General features: G+C 54.5%; 1 protein-coding gene across 1 annotated transcript in view; it reads right to left on the minus strand.

Annotated features, from left to right (window-relative positions):
- Positions 1-8598: 8598 nt before the first annotated feature.
- Positions 8599-14704, minus strand: part of NF2 (NF2, moesin-ezrin-radixin like (MERLIN) tumor suppressor) — a 101731-nt gene continuing 95625 nt past the window's right edge. Inside the window, 1 exon segment of the mRNA XM_017855529.1 lies at positions 8599-8911. The gene's annotated coding sequence lies outside the window, so the exon portion shown is untranslated.

Genomic DNA, 14704 nt, shown 5'->3' on the forward strand with positions numbered 1-14704 from the left:
GAACGCGGGCTGGGAGTGGAAGGCTGGGGGGTGAGGAGGGGGAAGGATGCAGGCATGGGCAAAGAAGGGAGGTCCCATGGGTTTCGGGGCAGAGCAACTGTCACAGCAGGCCCAGCTGACGCTGCGGCTCCTGCCACCTCCCTCCACCACCCGGGCTGACAGGCGCTGGGCCTGGTTGCTCAGGGGGAAAGCCCAGAGTGGCCATGCCAACCCCCGCGCTGGCGCCTGCTGCCTTTCACTTGAGCTGGGAGACTGGCAGCATGGTGGCCCCTCCCGAATTTGTGCCAGAGGATCGTGGGGCCAAGAGAAAGGAGGGGTGTGGTGGGAGCTCTAACACAGACCCCAGGCTGGGGTCCCTGCAGGGCACCTGGTTCCACTCCCGCTCCCGGCCGTGGCTGTAGCCGTAGCCACTCCTGCGGGATCCTGGGCCAGTCACTCCTGTTTTGGCTCCTTGGAAGGTGAAGCTGGCTTGACAGGGCCTTGGGGGGCCTTGGGGGACCTCGGGGGACCAGTCTGTGGAGTTGGAACCTAAGGGGGCCTCAAGTTCTGCTGGTCCAAACCTGACCTTCTATAGCTAAGGCATGGAAGCCCAGACAGTGGAAGGGACTTACTCAAGGCCACACAGCCGCAGGCGGAGAGCTGCAGGGGATCAGAGCCCACAGCCAGCTGGCCTGAAGCGCAGACAGGACCCTTGAGCTGCCCTCTGCTGGGACAGACAGGGCCCCGTCCTCCCAGAGTGGAGCTCCTCTCCAGCTCCGGGCTCCAGGCTAAGCTGTTCATCCCAGAGCACTTGACTTTCTCAGATACATTCCCTGGGAATTATCCTCTGCTGAAAATCCCCAGGGCCCGAGCAGGGCCCCTGCTGGGAAGGGTGGAGACACCATGCAGCAGCTCGCCACAGCAGGGGTGTGCCGGGGGTCCTGGGGAGGCGCTGCCTGGCTCAGCTGGGGATAAAGGGAGACTTCAGGGAGATCCAGGGAGGGCCGGCCTGAGGCTGGGTTGTCCCTGTTGGTCCGCTCCACTCGTCCAAATTTAACTCCTCTCTCTCTCTCAGGGTGAACAGCACAGCAGGTGCCTACCTGGGGCACCTCAGCAGCCTTCTTTGCTTTGTTTACCAACTTAATTCCTTCAATCAAAGGCTGCCCCTTCCTCCCTGAGCAGGCAGACAGGGAATGGCATTATTTATATTAGAAATGGGCAAGGCTCCACGGGACTTCTTCCCTATGCCTGATAAGAGAAAATCAGGTCACTGCCGTGCCTCCCTGGCATCTGCAGTCGGCTTTTCACAGCCCAGGTACTCACAGGCCCAGGGAAGAGCTCGTGTGCACACTGTGGCCCACCTGGTTCTCTCCCACCCTGAGCCTCCAGTCAATTATTGACCTGAGCAGGAGTATTAATGGGACAAAATAAGAGCATCCCTCGCAGGCAGCTCCAGCCCGGAGTGATCTATCATTTCCCGGGCTTTGCAGCTGGCACTGGGCAAACATGGGCTCGGACAAACAGGGCAGCTGCAGGCTCATTAAGCTTGGGGTGCAGGTGGAGGGGATGGAGGCCACAGGGGAGCCGTGAGTGGGCCTGATCCCTCTGAACTGTGACATCCCCTGAGGCACTTTTCTCTGCTCCCTCCTGCCCTCTGCCCCCAAAAGAAGTATTCAGAAAAAAAGCCACTGTGTACCGAGTATGGAGTGGTGACGCCCATCTAGGCAAGGTGCTTAGAGCTTTCTGGGCATTCGTAATCCCCACAAAGCCCCATAAAATTCCCATTTTACAGATGAAGAAACTGCAGTGCCCGAGAGGCTGGTCCATTTACCTAGGCTCACATGGCTGGTCAGTGGCGGAGCAGGAACCCAGGTTTGTCTGTTCTGAGGCAGGGAGGGGCTCTTAGCCTCTCAGCTGTGTCCAGCTCCCCCTGCCGCTAGTGATAGATATTTCACCTTTCTTCAGGCCGGCTGTGTCTATTACTTGTAAGTAATGGTAACACTGCGACAGATCCACACCCCTTTTCTTAGAAACCTGAGCACATTTTGTTCCTGTTCTTCACCTTATCCTGACAACATTCCCCGGGTACCCAGAGGCCTGTCAGCTGTCTTCACAGGGGGTGGAAGGTCTGGCCCTTGTGGGGAAGGAAGAGCCAGGTGCCCTCCACCTCTGCCCTGGGCGAGTGTGGCTTATGGGAGAGGTGAGGTGCCTCTGGCTGCTCCGACTGCGGAGCCCTTCAGGAGAAGTCTTGATTTCAGCTCAGAGGCAAAATGCCAGGTGCTATTCTGGGGCCACCACCTTGGTGAGAAATGACCATCAAGTGGAAACCAGGAGAGGACACGGCGGGGGTTCCTCTTCGAGTCAGCTCGAGTCCTTGCTGGGCAGATTAACGGCCCCTGTAATTTTCCCCAGGTGCTCCTGCCACGGCGCAGAGGTCCAGAGCCATCTCTCTGGAAGTGAGCTGTGGTCTCCCTACCGGAGCTGGGCTGCGGCTGCAGGATCCTGCTGTAATGCAGTAATGACAGGCTGCCAGGGAGCCCCGCACGGCCCGGCCAGGGAGGGGGAGAGGAGCCCTTGGCCTCTGCCGGAGATGAGGCTGCCTGGGCTGTCTGAAAGGGAAACGGAAAACATGCGGGTGCCCGACTTTCTCTTCCCCAGACGGCTAAGAAATTGGATTAGATACAGTCACAGCAGTCTTCTCGCCAATACCTTTCCCCCCAGAGTTTTGCTGCCAACTCTTCATTATATGTGGGTGGCTCCTTATCCTCTCTGCCACATAAAGGCTTCTAGGGTAGGCAGCCCTGGGGAACAGCTGCCAGGTACTCCCCACTGAGGCGAAGACCAAAGGCAAAGAATGAAGTGCTAGCAGGGAGGCCAGAATGAGCCACTTGGGGCTCCAATGGGACTGGCGGCAAATGCCACAGTGAAGCACTGAGGTCTTGCCCCCTGCTTTGTATTTACAGCAGGGTCACCACAGACTAGAAAAAAACAGCAAAGAATTCAACTGATCTCGATACCAAAATACCATTAGAATCAGTCATTGGAACTCTGGTGTTAGTAATTCTAACTACTTAATGGGGACCTCTGATCTCAGTGAGGTCACATTTACTATGTTGGTGGGGGGTGAGTCGGGTTGTCTTTAATGTAAAAATATTGCCTGGACGGCTTTAAATGACCAATATTTTCAAAGTGCTTTCTTTGGCTTAGACTACATAGGAAATCAAACTGCTTCCAATTACTAAAAATAACAATCTACATTTGAGAAATGAGTTTATATTATACATCTAATAAAAAGTCTAGGCTGGGCGCGGTGGCTCAAGCCTGTAATCACAGCACTTTGGGAGGCCGAGGCGGGCGGATCACAAGGTCAGGAGATAGAGACCATCCTGGCTAATACGGTGAAACCCCGTTTCTACTAAAAATACAAAAAAATTAGCCGGGCGTGGTGGCGGGTGACTGTAGTCCCAGCTACTCGGGAGGCTGAAGCAGGAGAATGGCATGAAGCTGGGAGGCGGAGCTTGCAGTGAGCAGAGATCGCACCACTGCACTCCAGCCTGGGCAACAGAGTGAGACTCCATCTCAAGAAAAAAAAAAAAAGTCTAATTAGTTACCCTTTTTTTTTTTTTGGAGACAGTCTCGCTACATTACCCAGGCCGGAGTGCAGTGGCATGATCTTGGCTCACTACAGCCTCACGCTCCCAGGTTCAAGTGATCCTCCTACCTCAGCCTCCCAAAAAGCTGGGCCTACAGGTGCCGCTACCACATCTGGCTAATTTTTAACTTTTTTGTAGACATGGGGTCTCTCTATGTGGCCCAGGTTGACCAATTCTATATATTCAAAGCTAACAACAAATTGTTAAAACTTTTCATATTCTTGCCGGGCATGGTGGCTCACACCTGTAATCCCAGCACTTTGGGAGACCGAGGCAGCCAGATTGCTTGAGGTCAGGAGTTCGAGACCAGCCTGGCCAACATGGTAAAACTCCGTCTCTACTAAAAATACAAAAAAATTAGCTGGGCGTGGTGGCAGGCACCTGTAATCCCAGCTACTTGGGAGGCTGAGTCAGGAGAATCACTTGAACTAGGGAGGCAGAGGTTGTAGTGACCTGAGATCAGGCCACTACACTCCAGCCTGGGTGACGCAGTGAGACTCTGTCTCAAAAAAAAAAAAAAAAAAAAAACTTTTCATATTCTTTAGTTTATCCACTTCAAACATCCTTCTAAAGAAAAAAAGCAGTTATGCATAACTGCAACATTTTGGGAAGATCTCGTGTATTCCGATAGGCTGTTTTCCTCACTGGCTTGTGCAATGGAAACCTGAAGTATGTCCTGACAAGTGTGTCGAGTGGGTCCCTTAGAAGTCCTGGCAGCCACACTGTGCTGTCTGAATCTCCGACTGGGGCTGCAGTGCTTCGGCACAGTTATCCTATAGAAGTTTTGGTCTTAATAAAGGACTTTTGTTGCTTAAGAAAACAGAAGCAAAACCAAAACCATAAGCTCTGCAGTGGTGCTTTCCAACTTCAAGTGCAAATGTCACATAGGCCTGACAGTGGCTGCGCCTCATTTACTCTGCAGACAGCGCCTGGGCCCCAGGGGCTCTGCATGCACCCCCAGAGCCCGGAATGCTGAAAGCAGAAATGTCTGCAAGGATCACCCAGTCCAGCTCCCTAGTTTTCTGGTCTGAAATCACAGATGGGCAGGGACCACAGAGAGGAAATGGAGGTGCTGGGACACCATGCAGGGCCCTTGCCGCCACCCCAAGTGCCCCCAGGAAGAGGGAGGGAGTTCTCCAGCGAAGGTGTCATTAGGGGTGTTGTGGAAGGAGGTGATTCTTTTGCCACCAAAGACAAGGGGCCAGAGGTGAAGGCCCGAGGAGTCAGGGACAGCAGAGGGCTCATTTCTCCACAAAACCACAAGACGGCCCCACCATCCAGCCGCATTCTTGACGCCTCAATGGCCTGAGCAACAGGCAAACTGACGAAGCCCAAGACAAGTATTTTCCAGCTTAGAATTTTTATTAAAACAATCATTTAAATTACAATAGTTCCCCAGAATAGAAAATAGCCTTCCATGGTCTGGCCCTGACGGGAGGCAGGACTCGGGCCCTACAGGAAGAAGTGACGTCTGACATCTTTGAAAATGGATGGCACTTCCCTGAAAGCCCTGGAGGGGCTGGCTTGGGCCCAGGGTCACTGGGCCAGGCTGTCTCCCTGCCAAGGCTGCTCCCTCCAGGGGCGGCGAGGCCCCACCCTGTCAGTGAGGAACACTTAGACACTGCAGCTGGTTGTCAGTCTCTGGGCTCTTGAAAAAAAAAGAGAGGGAAAGAGAGAAACCTGTCCCTAAATTACAAGACACAGCCACTCATGAAGTGTTATGTAATGCCACGGGGTGCTGTCTAGCAGGGCCTGGCAGGTACATGAATAACAGGGTGGACAACACAGGTCGGGGGGACTGCTGTGGCTGAGGTGGGGCCTCGATCAGGATGAACGAAGCCGTCTGTGCTGCACAGCTGTACACGGCTACCAGCCAACAGGGCAGCCTCATGGACATCATGAGCTGGGCAGTGACCTCATGAATGATCCCGGTGCCGTGGGGCTTCTGCCTGAGAGCCAGCAGAAGGGCTCATAATGAAATCACCGTGGCCAGGACGCTGCTCTATGGGCTTGAGACTTCCTTGCTTGACAAGCTCCCAGGCCCTAAAATGTTCGTTTAAAAAGGACGCAGTCTGGCCGAGTGCGGTGGCTCATGCCTGTAATCCTAGCACTCTGGGAGGCCGAGGCGGGCGGATCACCTGAGGTTGGGAGTTTGAGACCAGCCTGACCAACATGGAGAAATCCCGTCTCTACGGCAAATACAAAATTAGCCAGATGTGGAGGTGTGTACCTGTAATCCCAGCTACTCGGGAGGCTGAGGCAGGAGAATCACTTGAACCCGGGAGGTGGAGGTTGCGGTGAGCTGAGATCATGCCATTGCACTCCAGCCAGGGCAACAAGAGCAAAAACTCTGTCTCAAAAAAAAAAAAAAAAAAGGATGCAGTCATCCCAGCCACAGGAACCAGTCTCTGAAAACAAGGCACCTCTCATTCTTTCTTCTGCTGCTGGGGCTTGGGACGCTCCTGAGGCCCATCCTCCTCTCCACCTTCTCCATCTGTGGGGAGGCACCTCAGATTCCTGCCTCAAGGAGGGGGAAGTGCTCCTGGCTGAGCAAGGTCCTGCAGTCCCCAGCCTGCTCCCTGGAGCCCCAGGTGCTTCTGCCACAGCCCAAACACCAGCCAGCTCCCTTGAGGCCGCATGGCTTGGCACTTCCCAGACTTCACAAGCACACACAGCAGTTAAAGAAGGAAACAAAGCCCAACAGTGTTTTATAAATCACCACAGGCTCCCACCTGCAGCCATTGTTAAGAACAAATTTACAGGTCAGGAGGAAAGTAACTCCCGGTGGAAATCCAGGGATGGGCTTCAAGACTGAGAAGAGGCCGGGCATGGTGGCTCACGCCTATAATCTCAGCACTTTGGGAAGCCGGGGCGGGCAGATCACCTGAGGTCAGGAATTCCAGACCAGTCTGGCTAACATGGCGAAACCCCGTCTCTACTAAAAATACAAAAATTAGACAGGCATGGTGGCACACGCCTGTAATCCCAGCTACTCGTGAGGCTGAGGCAGGAGAATCTCTTGTACCTGGGAGACGGAGGTTGCAGTGAGCTGAGAGTGCGCCACTGCACTCCAGCCTGAGCGACAGAGAGAGACTCCATCTCAAAAAAAAAAACAGAAACGGAAAAAAACCCCAAAAAACTGAGGAGACAGAGCCAGACTTCACTTTACAAACGCCTGAAGCTTCTGCTCGTAGCTGGGCCAGACTAGGAGAAGCCACAGGGCCACAGCATCCACACTTGCGCTCTAGGTCTGCAGTCCCACCCTGCAGACCCTACGTGGCTGTGAGGCAGCCAGGGCTGGTTTCCTTGGAGCAAGGTGGCCCAAGCAGGTGCTGAGCAGCCCAACCCCGTTAGGTCAGCCTGATAGTGGGAAGAAGACAGGATCTCTGTGAGCCGCTCAGTTTCTCAAAACCAGACGGAATTGCCAGAGACCACCTCTGCTCTCCAAAAATCTCGAGGCCCCCATAGCCTCCAGTTACTAAGCATCTTTTATCTGATTAAGACAAATCACCTGCTTTGCATAACAGCCAAACTGGAAGGATCTCAAGGGCCCTGGGTGGACACAGCAACATCAGTCATGGAGAAATGAAAGGGCAAGAAGAGGCTGGGTGTGGTGGCTCACGCCTGTAAGCCCAGGTTTGAGTTTTGAGACCAGCCTAGCTAACATGGCAAAACCCCGTCTCTACTAACAATACAAAACGTTAGCCAAGTGTGGTGGTGATGCCTGTAGTCCCAGCTACTTGGGAGGCTGAGGCAGGAGAATTGCTTGAACTCAGGAGGTGGAGGTTGCAGTGAGCCGAGATGGAGCCACCACACTCCAACCTGGGTGATAGAGCGAGAACTCCATCTCAGAAAAAAATAAAGAAAGGGCAAGAAGGTGGCCCCAGCCCAGAGAGTGAGCCGTGGGGGTGGTTCTGTGGCCCTCTGCTGCCTGGCATGGAGGTGGGTCCTGTGACAGCCTAGGTGAGTGCCACCTGTGGGTGGACACCTGTATCGGGCCTGTGCTGGGAGGGGCACAAATGGCCCTTGCTGGCACCCAGGGAATAGAAAATTCAGGGTCCGAAGAGGGATAAGGGCAATAACAAAGTGAGGCCTGGGTACAACAGTGGGTTGGGAAGTGGCCTATGGCCACTGGCACGTGGCCAGGAGGGAAAGTGAAGCAGATGGGCCGTGCATACTGGGCCGGTGGAGCTCCGAGTCTGGGTCAGTGAGAAGCAGCACCTGTGGAGCCACAGGGCTTATGGGTCCCTGGTCATAGCCGGGTTACAGGTGCTGACTACAGTACGACCAAGTAGTGCCCCAGCCCCACGCAGGCAGGGGCGTCTATGGGCTTTGGGCAATGGGGAAGACATGAGTGGCTCCTGCCTGTCTCTCAGCCCTGGTCTAGTGTGGCCGGAGGGGGACAGAGAGTGCCCTGTACCATCAGCTCCCGCACGGCNTGGGGAAGACATGAGTGGCTCCTGCCTGTCTCTCAGCCCTGGTCTAGTGTGGCCGGAGGGGGACAGAGAGTGCCCTGTACCATCAGCTCCCGCACGGCACTACCCAGGCCCTCGGCTGGCAGTCAGCCTGCATCACAGCTTCTGCCTAAAGTCTCTCCCCAGCCACAGCTGCCCTGCCTATTCCCCACCAGCTGCCAGCCAGAGCGCCGCCTCGGGGTGCCTGGCGGGGACCCAGCCCTTGCTCATCACGAGCTCTGGGCGGGCTCCCTAAAGATGAGAAGCCGGCAGGCGTGCTGGGCCCGGGATCCGCTGGGCTGGGCTGCTTCGCTGCATGACAGTTCCTCACCCGTGGGGGAATGAATGTTCCGGAACCCTGGGCAGGGTGGGGATGCTGGCACTGGCCTCTCAGGGCTTCAGTATCTCACTCCCTACAATGACTTCCCAGGCTGGGCAGTGGAGGTCAGCTCTGGAGTGCAAGACACACACACACCAGGGTGCCTTGGACGAAGGGAGTCAGGAATCCCACATTAGACAAAGGAAGACAAATACTTCTTAAAACAAAGACTCAGGTCAGAGAACTAGAATCCCATGAGAGAAATCTCTACAGGGTCGTAGTTCAAGGCAATTGCACATAAGAGGGGCTGGGCTCTTCACTCAGCTGGGGAAAGTTCTGGAGCTCCCACCGAAACCCCCAGCCAGCTCCCTATGGATGGCTCTCTTGGTATCTGGTCCATCCCGCGGTCCCAGGAGCAGGAGAAGTGGCAGGTCCTGGGGTGGCTGGGTCACCTGCTAGAGCTCTTCAAAGAAGGCCACTCGGGACTTGGCGCTCTGCAAGGTGAGCTGTAAGAAAGCAGAGAAGAAGTTGAGAGGGCACGAGACCTCTGCTCTGTCACACAGGGTCCTGTCCTGCCACTTGGACTCACCTCAAAGGTGGTTGGGAGCGAAAGGGAAGCCTGTTCAAATAGATGCTCAAGAAGTTGGTGGTCAGTCCCAAATAAGCGGCCAGATTTGCCCAATAATTCAAATTAGGAGGTGACAAATAAGGACATGCAAAGGGAAGGCTGGTGGGCAGAGGCACACCATCAGGAAAAAGCCATCGGCGTTGCCTCTTGACAGAGGACTGGAGATCCCTGGCTATTTTAGTAGATTCTCACATTTCCATCTACCAAGGTCCCTGAGCCACCTCTGTGGTGTGCTGTCTGCCGCGGCGCCAGCTGACGCTGCTCATCCCCTCGGGGCTTGGCAGGGTGAGCATCTTAGTCCTCATGCCCTGGCAACATGGCTGCGGTAAGGTGACGTGGCCTCGGGCAAGGCAGGCCTGTGGCAGATGAGGAAGAGTTTACCCCTTCTACTCCTGGTTTCCCAGGTGGTCCCGAAGCAAACTTACGCATGACCTGGCAGCTGAGAAGGGGTTTCTCTCCATGAGCTGGAGGCAACGTCTTTCTCAGTGTGGCTGGTGTAGGCAGGGAGGGATGGTGCACATGGGCGGCACTCTGCCCAGCAAATGTAAAGGACAGTCAGGGAGATGTGGAAGGGTATGGGGTGGATCAGGGACTGAGCTCTTGGCATGGTGAAGTTTGCAACCTCCTAAGCCCCTGACTCTGGGCCACTTCCCAGCATCTCCCTGGACAGAAGCATCTGGAGCCAGCACTCTCCCTATTCCCCGCTCTCTGCTGACTCCTGAAATCAATGCCTTGGATGTGACTGTGTTCCATTTCCAGCTCCGGGACTTCCCACAGGAGTGCGGGGGTGGAGGGCAGGGAGTCCGTACCATTCATCTTCATATCCCCCAAATATCTGGCTTAGTGCTGTGTGCCGATCAGGAGTTCAAACAATGTTTGTTAAGTGACCAGGACATGGGCTATGATGAAAACTAAACTGAGGTGCACAGGAGGGGCAAGAGCTCCACATGGGACTGAGAAGGTCTGAGAGCTCACTCTCTGCCATCACCAGCTCACTGCGGACACCCTTGACCTCTCTGAGCCTCCTTTCTCTGGAGGTTGCCATGGGGCAGGCAAGATAGTCTGGCCCATTCTCTCGACCCCTCGAGTCTGCATGTGAAGAGTCCTCGGTACTATCGGCGGCTCCATAAAGGGCAAGGGAGGGAGATTCCAAACCGACCACTTCACCATCAGAAGACAGACAGCATTAGTGTGCTCAGAATGAGACAGCTTGAGAGCGACTCTTTAAATCCTGCCAAATCTTTTGGCCTTGAAGTTCCCGACTAACAAGCGGAATGTGGGGAGGCAGCTCAGCTGCTTTCTTCAGCGGAACCAATTTCAGAGTCCTTTGGAAAGCCTGGTTCTGATGGGAATGGAGAGCCCTTTTTTGCCTAAATGGAACTCCCTCTAGAAGGGAGCTGCGTCAGGATGGGCTTCTCCCTAAATGTAATCAGGAGGAGAAGGGCCAGGAGTTATGTGCCCTGTGATAATGGGAATCAGAATGGTCACTGGGGAAGAAAGGAGGAAGAGCTTTAGCTGCCAGATAACTACTGGGGCAAAAATGGGAGAGGGTTTAAATGAAAGCATGTGAGCCCAGTGTCTCCGCTCAGGTTTCGGAAAAGAACAGCCACTTTGAGTCAGACACAGGCACAGTCAGCTGCCTGGTGCAAGGCCCAGCTGGGCCACTGACCAGCTGTGTGGCCCTGGGCAGGTCATTTGCTCCCCTCTGGTCTCAGTTCCTCACTGTGAAGCGGGCATGATGGCAGCCCCTTCCTCGTGGGGTGACAGGCAGAGGAATTGGGAACTATGTGTGATGCGCTCAGCACTGCGCCTGGCGCATGGTGGGAATTCGACAGCTGTTATTGCTAATAGCAGCATCACGCTTCTCCCCTCCCCAGCCCTGGCTCCTCTCCTTCCAGCGGGGAGCAGGATGCTCGTTAAGAAGGGGTGCAGGCAACAGCAAGGTCATGTATGGCACTGGCCTCCACGCCTACCAGGCCGACCAAGTGATGCCCCATGAAGCCTGGCCACTTCCCCGGGCAGGGAGCCCAGGTTGTGGGGGACTTGAGAGGCTCCTGCCCATTTGTGCAATGTTGGCTCCAAGAATTTCTGGATCCTCCACCCGAGGAGCATGCTGGCTGTCCCCTCGAGGTGCCAGGGGAGGGTTCTGGCAGTGCCAGCAGCACCAGATTCCAGTGACTCAAGCATGTGCTTATTAGGATGCAGCGTGCTCTTGGGTGGGCGGGCTGCTTCCTGAGCCCCACCCCAGCTGCACTGCAGCACCTCAGCCCCACCTCTTATCTTGCAAGAGCAGGAGCTTCGCCTCAGCCACAAGTAAAGGTAGAGAGGGAAATCAGTCTGCCCACACAGAAGTAGGAAGGAACCACAGCCACTGGGCAGGACAGAGAGCCGCAGTCTTCCAGAAGGCACTGAGGCGGTCAGAGGGAAAGGCAGACCCACCAGCTGGAGGTAGCCACGACCTGGCTGCACTGGTCAGCAAGGGCTGCTGCCCGAGGGCCCTGGGAGCCTTTGGCCACTGCTGCTTGCTCCTCAGACAGACCTGGCTGCTGCCACCCCACCCTTTACCTTCACTGTGCAGTTACTATGGGTTTCAGTCCCCACAGGAACCCCGGAGTCAGAATTTACTGCACAGTGCTCCTCCCTCCTGCTGGAGTGGCCCTCCCAGCCACCCCCATGGCTCTGCTTCCACCTCGGCAGTATCCTTTATCTCAGACACCAGGATGCCCTCCTCCAAGCAGGTAAGGAAGGCAGGCAGTGAGACGAGGAGAGCCCTTGGGTTTCTTTCCTGCAGGTAGAAGCTCAGGGGAGCCATTTGCCCTCGGGCAGGAGTTTTTCTACAGAGAGCTTGGGAAGCCTCCCTGCGGGGCACACAAACAGCTCTGCCACCTGCACGCCCTCCCTGGGCACTGTCTCGCCCCTCCAGTGGGCAGGCTCCTCACCTGTGGATCTTTCACCATCTGCTGCTTCTAGAAAGCTCATTGGCTGTCACATTTACAGTACACCCACAGGCAGGAAGTATTCATAAAGGAAAAGGCAAAAGCTCAGAAGAAATGGCAAAAAGCTAGCCCTTCGTAAAATAAACTCTGCCTCCGAGTCTTCTTTTTAAAGACATGAAAACCAGCTAACAAGTTTCCTGGTTCCCCTGTGATGCTCTCATACCCTAAGGCGTGCGGGCCCACCAGTGTTAGGTACATCTTCCTGCTCAGCAACTGGCCTGGGTCCCTCTACACTACCCAGCAACACCTGCTTGCTAGAGCCAGAAGAGGCCTCCCACAACGGCCTTCACCTTGCCCTATGTTGCACTGTGAGTTGAGCACTGAAGCCACTCTGATGAGTCCCATCCCCACCCTGAATTCCAAACAAAAATGCCCATGCTCCCTTTGGTAGTCCAGCAACAGCCCTCCCCTCGCCCATCCTTGCCTGCCTGGGGAGTGGAGTCCCCCCAGGAGGGCGGGGAATTCCTCGCATGCACAATGAGTATCTTGAAGGTTATTCAGAGAGAAGAGGTCTCCAAATTTCAGCAAGTAACGAAGCAGAAGCACCTCAGGGTGTACAACCAGGGTCTCCAAGACAGTGGCTGCACCAGTCTGGGACCTGCCAAGTCTGGTCAACTGCCTTTGAATCCTTCTGAAGACAAGTGGGTCAAGCTCTGGTGAATGTGACCAGTGACATCTGCCATGCACTGTCCTTCAGAACTCTCACTGAATCTAGACGAGGTCCAACCATGGGAGTCCTGCAGCAGGGCCCTGCTCCCTGGGCAGATTATAAACCCAAGGGCCCTGCTCAGAATCTCCAACCCAAAGCACTCCTGCCAGTTCCCTGAAGATGCCTACAAGAACATGAAGCCTCTGCACCAGGCATGGGCTGACCCGCTGCTCTCCTCCAGCTGTCTCTTCACATCTGATTAGAATCAGCCATGTGAATAACACAGGAGGAATTAAGTTCTCTCTAGACTGAACCGGCTGCTCAAGTCTGTCACTAATCCAATTCCATTCTGAGGAGACGAACTTCCTTTTCTTTCTCTGGGGCGGATCTCTGAGGCTTTATTGCTATCTGACTGTTCATCTTCACATCCCCACTCTGATCCACTTGTTGGTACCTGGCTTTTCCTTCCTGCCCAACATCGAGACTCAGCCCTTCAGCCCCGGCAGAGTCCCTTTCCCCCTACCCACTTGTCCATAAAACTGCCAGCTGTTTGTGACAGCCAGCAGGCTGTGAGAGGGCAGGGGAGAACTTAGAAGAGTTCTACTCTGGCAGAGCTGGGCCTCCTTACGCTCCCCAGATTGTGTGTGGCGTGACAAAAACAGACACATTCACCCGCTCTAAACAAGTTCAGATTCAGGAGACACATCTGTCTACTTAAAAAGACAGAGGAGGCTGGCTAAAAGAACCTGGTACCCGGCCGGCACTCTCTAACCCAGGCATGCAATCTGCATCTTCAACTGTTCCTCCTCACTGCTACCTGAGGATTTGGGGTGGCCCATTAAGGTACTCCTGAGAAATGGCCCCAGGGTCTGGAGAAAGCAAGCCTGGAAGGCACCTGGGACAAACATTCCCCTGCTGCCCTGCCAGCAGCCAAAGGCTTCCAGCTACAAAGCCTCCGCCAGCATCGTTCCTGAGAGTGCCCCCTGCTGGAAAACCACAGTATGAGGCGCACAGCCAACTCTCCTTCCAGCTCTCCTCTAAAAGTCCTTTTGGGGGATCATTTCCCAAAGTGATGGGAGGGTAACTAAATGTATTCCGGCACGGAGCCTGCAGCAGCAAGCCTGCTTGATTAAGAATGAATTACACTTTCATCAGCACACAGAGAAAATTGATTCACAAGGCTGCATTGTGATCATCTTGTTCCTAAAGCAAGGGAAGGTGGGGGGAGACACAGAGCCACTTCGGCTATCAGTGGTGAGAGAAAGGAAGCTGTACAATTAAGCTGGGGAACAAAACTAATCAGAGCACCAGGATTCCTTCAGCTCATCTCTGGGGGCCTTGCCTCAATCCACTCATCCCAAGGGAGGAGAAAAGAAGGCAGGAGGGGACCATCTCATTCATTTTAAACAATAAGACTCACAGCGCTGAACCCATTTTAGATACTAACCTAATAACTCCAGGTGCTGGGTCTCTGCTTGTCCCATAAAAATGCAGTGCGATTGAAATGTGAGCCCTAAAATCATGTTGTACTTCCTCTCCACTACTACATATTGAAAATGAAGGAACGGGGGAGGGTGTAGACACAAAAGGACGCGCAGATCCTCTGGCACGCGGATCCACAGGGAGAAAGCAGAGTCGGAGCAGAAAGGTGACGGCTGAATCCAGTAGCAGCAAATTCCAAAAGAACCTTTGGTTTGGGCTGTGGGAAACCTTCCCCCTTCCAAATGAGCCAAGAGGAAGGGCCAGTGAAGCGGGATGGCTGTACTAAGTGGCCAGATCAAGATTTTCTTTTTCTTTTTCTTTTTTTTGAGATGGAGTCTCACTCTATTGCCAGGCTGGACTGCAGTGGCACGATCTCGGCTCACTGCAACCTCTGCCTCCCGGGTTCAAGCAATTCTCCTGTCTCAGCCTCCTGAGTAGCTGGGACTACAGGCGCGTGCCACCATGCCCAGCTAATTTTGTATTTTAGTAGAAACGGGGTTTCTTTTTTTTTTTTTTGAGATGGAGTCTCGCTCTGTCACCCAGG

This window comes from Rhinopithecus bieti, unplaced genomic scaffold (assembly GCF_001698545.2).
Source record: "Rhinopithecus bieti isolate Rb0 unplaced genomic scaffold, ASM169854v2 scaffold_36959, whole genome shotgun sequence".
Taxonomy (NCBI): domain Eukaryota; kingdom Metazoa; phylum Chordata; class Mammalia; order Primates; family Cercopithecidae; genus Rhinopithecus; species Rhinopithecus bieti.